This window comes from Colobus angolensis, unplaced genomic scaffold (genome assembly GCF_000951035.1).
Source record: "Colobus angolensis palliatus isolate OR3802 unplaced genomic scaffold, Cang.pa_1.0 Scaffold156, whole genome shotgun sequence".
Classification (NCBI taxonomy): Eukaryota; Metazoa; Chordata; class Mammalia; order Primates; family Cercopithecidae; genus Colobus; species Colobus angolensis.
Window position 1 is genome coordinate 4967332 of NW_012114666.1, and position 7022 is coordinate 4974353.

Consider the following 7022-nt stretch of genomic DNA (forward strand, 5'->3'; position numbering starts at 1 on the left):
AAAAACCCTGGCTTCTTCCTGGTCTCTTTGAGCACTCTTACTCTGGCAAGATGAACCGCCTAGGGGCTCTCTGTCTTCACTCCTCCCCAGTCAGGCAGAATCATTCATTATCAGCCACTAGGTCTCCACTCTCCTTTTAGAAACTTAGGGGGTGTCCATCAGTTCACCACTAGGGTAGGCACACACTGTGCTCTATGACAGGAAAAGTCAAACCACTGTCCGATTTTTTTCCCGTCTGAGGTCTGAGTGGTGCAAGGACAGGGGGATTAGGGCTGAGTTATTCTAGATCTATTCCTTAATTATTGCTGAGCAAGCCCCAGCTGCTACACATGTGCAGAGCTTTTGTCTGTTTTAAATTGGGCCAAAAGATGAGCAAGAAGTTGGAGAAGAGGGTGTGGGTGGAATTCGTAGAGTTGGAAAAATCTAACTTCAGAATTTCATCAAAACATCTGTTGCACTTGGCACACCACGCAAAGCAGATGATGAATGCAGATGTCACTGTGGTGTCAGCTTTACTCTTTCGTCCAGAATCCAGCTGGATGCAGGGCCTGTTCCCTGTTTGCTTCCTGTCATACAAAAACCTTCCTTCTAGGTTCTTCCCAGAACACAATCTTCAATATTTCATAAAAACTTTGGATGATGTCAGCAGACACATTCTGTTGTAATCCTTTTTCTTCATCACCCACCATTACTTATCTGAAAATATCTTTTACCAGCAATATAATAGAAGAAGAAACAATTTCCAAGTGAGTTATATGTGTATATTGGAGACAAGAGAGAAGACTTAAGTGGCCCATATTTGAATAATTTTAGTTAAATAATTATCATGTATTCATATGCATGTGCAAGGTGTCTTAGGAAAAATAGAGTTAGCACATTAAATCTGAGATTAATGTATGTTTTGCTCAAGGTTAAATAAGCATATGTTGTTTAAAAAGGAATCTAATAAAAAGGATAGTGTTATATCAATAATCGTTCTGATAGTAGATAAATAATGGTAAATTTGGGTCCTCCAAGACGCAGACACCAAGACAGAACTGACATGCAAGAGATTTATTGGAGGAAGATGTCTGTGAAGAAGTTGGAGTGGCAGGGCTAGGTACAGAGAGCCTTCAGACTACAGAGCATTCTGACCATCTAGGAAGAAAGAGAGAGAAGGAAGGAGGAGTGGGTGGAGAAAGCCTCAAACTGAGGGTGGTTCTAAGAAAGTCCTGACCAAGCCAATGGAGAATCTCAGAGTACAGATTGCCTGTTCTGGGAGGCCCACACTGGACCGGAATGAATGGCTCAGTCAGTACTCCTGTTGTGCCCAGTCATTGGTGAGAGCCCCCAGGGAGAGGAGCGGATGCTAAAGCCATGACAGGTGGGGCTGTCCTTCTTGCAGGAATCTGAACAGCACATATCCATGGCTGCTACAGATGATACGATATGGCAAAAACCACACAGGTGGCGTGCCAGTGGCTGAAGTTTGAGGAACACTGATGTAAGAGCTAAAAGTTTGAAATCAGACAGATCTGATTTTGAGACTCAGTTCGTCTCTATGAGCTTTCATTTCCTCACTTGTAAGATGCAAAGGATAACAGTACCTATGTCATACAAATGAAGTCAGGATTAAGTGAAATAATGATGGTAAAACATCCAACACTGGACCTACTTCAAAAGTGCCCATTGAACAGTGTTACCTCTCATCTATTTCCTCTGTGCTCAGGAGGGTTAAAGAACTAACCGTGCCGACCTGTTTATCTTTCTGTACTGTCCAGTTTGAGAAAGCTGCTAAACTATTCCCTCAGTGCTTATTTAATGTTTGGAATCTACAAGAGACACCATGGTTCTTCTTTGAAGTTCAAGCTATTCCTTTGAAAAACAATGTCAGGACAACTTGACATTCATCTCCCTAATGATAGAACTTCATTTATTTCAGTCTCACTGTCTTTTGCGCCACTATTTAGCTTTATTTATTTAGTGTATCATTAAAAATATGAAGTTAGGCCGGGCGCGGTGGCTCAAGCCTGTAATCCCAGCACTTTGGGAGGCCGAGACGGGCGGATCACGAGGTCAGGAGATCGAGACCATCCTGGCTAACACGGTGAAACCCCGTCTCTACTAAAAATACAAAAACTAGCCGGGCGAGGTGGCGGGTGCCTGTAGTCCCAGCTACTCGGGAGGCTGAGGCAGGAGAATGGCGTAAACCCAGGAGGCGGAGCTTGCAGTGAGCTGAGATCTGGCCACTGCACTCCAGTCCGGGCGACAGAGCGAGACTCCGCCTCAAAAAAAAAAAAAAAAATATGAAGTTAAAAGAAATCAAAAACCAAATCCCCTGTGTCTCTCCTTCTTGCACCCAATCAGAAGAAAAGGCTCTACAAGGAAGTTTTACTTATTCAACAATATTTTAATTACTTCATTTGTGCTAAGTTGTTTTGTGCTAAATAGTTTGTGCTAAATACTAGGCATTGAAAAAGCAGCAGTAAACAAATGTCTGCCCTTTCCTAGCTTATATTCTTGTAAGAAAGCGTATATTCTAGTAGAAAACAAAATGAGTACCTTTGTTTTCTTTAAATTATGAAGACTATGATTATAAAATCACCCTTGTAAATTTTTGAAGAGTTTTGAAAAATGCAAAGGGAAATTCTAGGAAATTCTTACATTTTCTTATATTTTCACTGATAACTAACCTAACCTCTCTTTCTTCTCTCATTTTTAGTTGAAAAGCTTTCAAACATATTGATTTTCAAGTTTATAAGCCTGTAGTTATGGACAGCAGAAACGAATTTTTCCCAAAACAGGCTATGGATATAAATGTATAAGTTGTTTTGATTTATAGTCTTTATTGCTAGAGTAGTTATTATTATAAAATTTAAAAAAACCTTTAAGGAAACCAATTTCAAATTATGTTGTATTTTCCAAAAACACGTTTAAAATGCAGTTAACTGGAGTAAATATGCCCTTTATTGTTCTGAGTAAACTGGGTTCTCACTTGCTCTGTGATACAAATACAGGTTAAATGTGAGATCCAGGCATGGCTCAAAGAACTGACTCAAAGAGGATGCTATAATACATCAGTCATAAGTTATTTACAGTATTTGAGTTTCTTTTCCTCATTTGTTGAATAAGAGGATTGGGATACATAATGTTGATAATTCTTGTGTATGGCAAGGCTTACATAACAGAATCAGAAAGGTTGAACTGTGTATCCCTGGACAAATTGCTTGACCACTCAAAGACCCTCCTTTCTAATCTGTAAAATAAGGACTATGTTTTTCTCACAGTATTGTTATGAGAAACCAATAATTGTACATATAAAGCACCTAATATATAGTATGTGCTCAGTGAATGATGTCCTCATTTCTTCAAGTATGAACAATCAGTGGTCATGACTAAATACACACGTGTGGCTTCTGGTGTTAACACCACCCTAAGTACAAAACAAGTATAAAATTCATTTGCTATCATCAAAAGATTTGAAATCCATTTGGAGGACCATGATACACACACACACACACGCGCACACATGTATTTGTAATTAATAATTGATATATTTGGAATATCTTCAAAATAGCCCTTTTCTGTTTTCCTTTGGGGGAGACAAAAAGCGAGGTGGGGAAAGAATGTGCACTCTGAAGCCACAGAGACATTATCAAATCTCAGTTCTGACAGTGACTGACTGTGTGAGTTTTAGCGGAGCACTTAAACTCTTGAGCTTCAGTTTCTTCAGTTATAAAATTGGCCAATGATATCTATCTTTCATGTTTATTAGGAGGATTGAGTAAAAAAGAAAGAAAGAAAGAAGCGGGGGGAGGGAGGGAGGGAGGGAAGAACACCAAATGACTGATATTCAGTGAATTATAACCCCATTCTGAAACAACGAAATTTGCAATTTAGTGTTACTCTCTGGAGTACAGGTAACAAATGCTATGGTTGTTTAGAAAAGGGAGCAATCGGTGTACGTCAAAATAGACTTAAGAACTTAAAAAATGTATCTGAATCATTTGGGTGATTTGTTTCAAATACAGATTTTAACACCTTCCCATGGGGATTCTGGTTGAGAAAGTCTGGGCATATGTCTGGACAATTATGGAAGCACTTGAAAGATGGGCTGACCAATCTGGGCTTAATAGAAAATGTCTTAGGGCTACTGTGAGCTTAATGAACTCAGAAGAGCTGTCACATGATCAAAATGGTGCTTTTAGAAGACTCACTAGGAACAGGGCAAATGCTGGCTTAAGTGCTACCATATGAAAGTCTTTTAAAGAAACCTTAAGAATTGAATTTGCTCTTTAAAGGAGAGGAAACTCTGTTATTCTAGTTTCTATGGATAAGTTATCTGCTGTTTAGCTCCCCTATTCTTAGCAATATAAATGTCCATACAGGATCCTGTAGATTTTAGACTAGATTTTTTTATTGTCACTGTTAATGAGGCTGGACCTCAACTGTGGATCATCCACCACAACGTACTCATTGGCAGTAGAAGATAATGAATTGAAAAATGATACTCCTGGTTCCCTAGCTCACAGGCTTCCTGTTATATAGAGAACATACAGAAAGAAGGGAGAAGTTGCCTTCATTTGTCTTTATGTATGAGCATGGAAACGATGCCCAATACAAATACAGGTTAAATGTGAGACCCAGGCTTGGCTCAAAGAGCTGACTCAAAGAGGATGCTATAATACATCAGTCAGCTTTCAAGGAGACTAGAGACACACCTCAAGCCCCAAAGGCAGGTGTGATGTTTGAGTAAGAGCAAAGGTTTAATAGATGTTCCAGTAGAGACCTAGAAAATAAAGGACATTGGTTTCCATTTTGAATACTAGCTTGGAATACACCATAAAGCACTGAACCCACTGCCTGACAATAATAGCCTAAGAGTGGCCCTATAATGTGGGTTGTCATCATTATTATCTTTATTAGCATTACTATTTTTCTCAGCTCTGTGCAATTGCATCTAATGCATACTACTAAGCTGGAGGAATGCAAGCCAACAAAGAATATTTATTAAGAAACAAAACATATTGCAAGGAGCTGTCTTTGGAAAGGCCTCTGGAATCTGGCCTCGGCCCTGTTTATTCAAAATTTTTATCAGTTAACTTGGACAACGACCAAGTCAAAAGAATATTTATCAAGTTTACAAGCTGGGTGGGTTCACTAATGCAGTCCAAAATATAAACAATATGAATCTCAAAATAATGGCACAATGGGCTGAAGTTAGTATGACCTAGAATATTTGGTTTTCAAAGATCAACATGCCACTATGTTATGGTACTTGGGCCATCAAGATTTTAACTGAGACCCACATTGTCCCCTACTCCATTCCAACTTTGGAACCTAATATAACCTATTAGTTAGCAGTAAAATGTCTGTTTATAAGGGGTTCAGTAGCAAACATACATCTAGCCCAAGCCGACTTAAGAACATTTCAAAAGCAACACAGAATTACTCAAGAAAAGTCCTAAATAGGTCTAGTAGATCTAGCCAATGTCACTTCTTTCCAGCATTCATAAAAATCTCTACTGTTAATTGAAAATATACCATGTGCAGGTACCATGCTAAGTGCTTTACATAAACAAAATAAATATCAGCAATTTTCGTAGAATGCTGAGCATAAATGAATCCATGCCCACACAAATCCCATCCAGATAGTTCCAGGGATCCAAGATAGGTGATCATGAATCAGCCTGGGCTGCCATATGTCCCTTCTGGGTGGTCACCCCTAAGCCACACCACTGCCACCACCACAGCCACCAAGGAGATGATCCGTGCCCATTTATCCCACTCGTCACTGCTGCTGGGACTCCCAAGCCCACCGGAGTTCACCTGTCTCTTGCAAGGCAACAGGCAGAAAACTTTTTCCTTCCATGTTATGCCCAGCGCTAAAAGGAGAATCCCGCTGCAGCTGCTTGGGCCTCAGAGTGACCCCATTTGGCAAGACCCACCGTCGGCATCCATACAGCCCTTTTTCTCTCCAGTCCACACCCAATTCAAGAGTAGCTGAGCTGGACTGAGTTGTGCTACCAGTCACCAGCACCCTACCCAGAACCACTATTTCCCACAAGCCCTGGAGGTTGCTGATTCTGGAGTTCTTATTGCTCCTGGTAAATTCTCTTTCTAGGGTCCATTTCTTGAAACCTTTATTTTTGCTCCACTTCAATGCATTCTGGCTTATAGAAAAGACTATAAACAGCTGTACCCTAATTCCAGACATGGTTCAAGTTGTTCCTGCCCCTCCCCCATACACATACCTTCCAGGATCTCCAACTCCCATGTAAATGAGAGTCTTCATGTAAGTACCAAGAGGAACCATGTGGGTTTGACTCCAGCCACCAGGCTTCAGTGAGTCGCAGCTGTGCTTCAGCCGTGATTTTCCCTACACAGGCTTTATTTTATTTTTCCTTAAAACAACGCCATGATCGGTAGATAGTCTAACAGTCAGCCTTTGAGTAAGTGAACTGAGGTGCAGAGAAGTGTGATGAATTCGCCCAAGATTGCATTGCTGAAACACTGAATTTGTACCTGATTCCTTAGTGTATGGTGCTCTAGACTTGGGTTCTGAGCAGATTTTCTTTTACATGTATCAAACACTAAAAGGGGGATCAGAACCTGTCCTCTCATTATCCATTTTTGAATTCTTATATTAACTGGATATTTCCACAACTGCTAACAGAAGGCTACACTTGTAGGCCAGTGTGCAAATGTACAAAAATAGTTCAAAATTATTTAGAATGGCTCTTGGACACAATCTGAGAAGCATTTAATCATTTACATAGTGCATGTATCTCCTGTTTTCATTCTGCTCCAATTCTCCTGGTGACATTAAGAATCTCTTCTTGGCCGGGCGTGGTGGCTCACGCCTGTAATCCCAGCACTTTGGGAGGCTGAGACGGGCAGATCACAAGGTCAGCAGATCAAGACCATCCTGGCTAACACGGAGAAACCCCGTTTCTACAAATTTAATACAAAAAATTAGGTGGGCATGGTGGCGGGCACCTGTAGTCCCAGCTACTCGGGAGGCTGAGGCAGGAGAATGGCGT

The 7022-nt window shown here is 40.6% G+C and overlaps 1 protein-coding gene across 3 annotated transcripts in view; it reads left to right on the forward strand.

Moving 5' to 3' along the window:
• BCAS1 (breast carcinoma amplified sequence 1) overlaps positions 1 to 7022 on the forward strand; it is a 124504-nt gene that overhangs the window by 83567 nt on the left and 33915 nt on the right. The gene's annotated exons all lie outside the window — the stretch shown is intronic.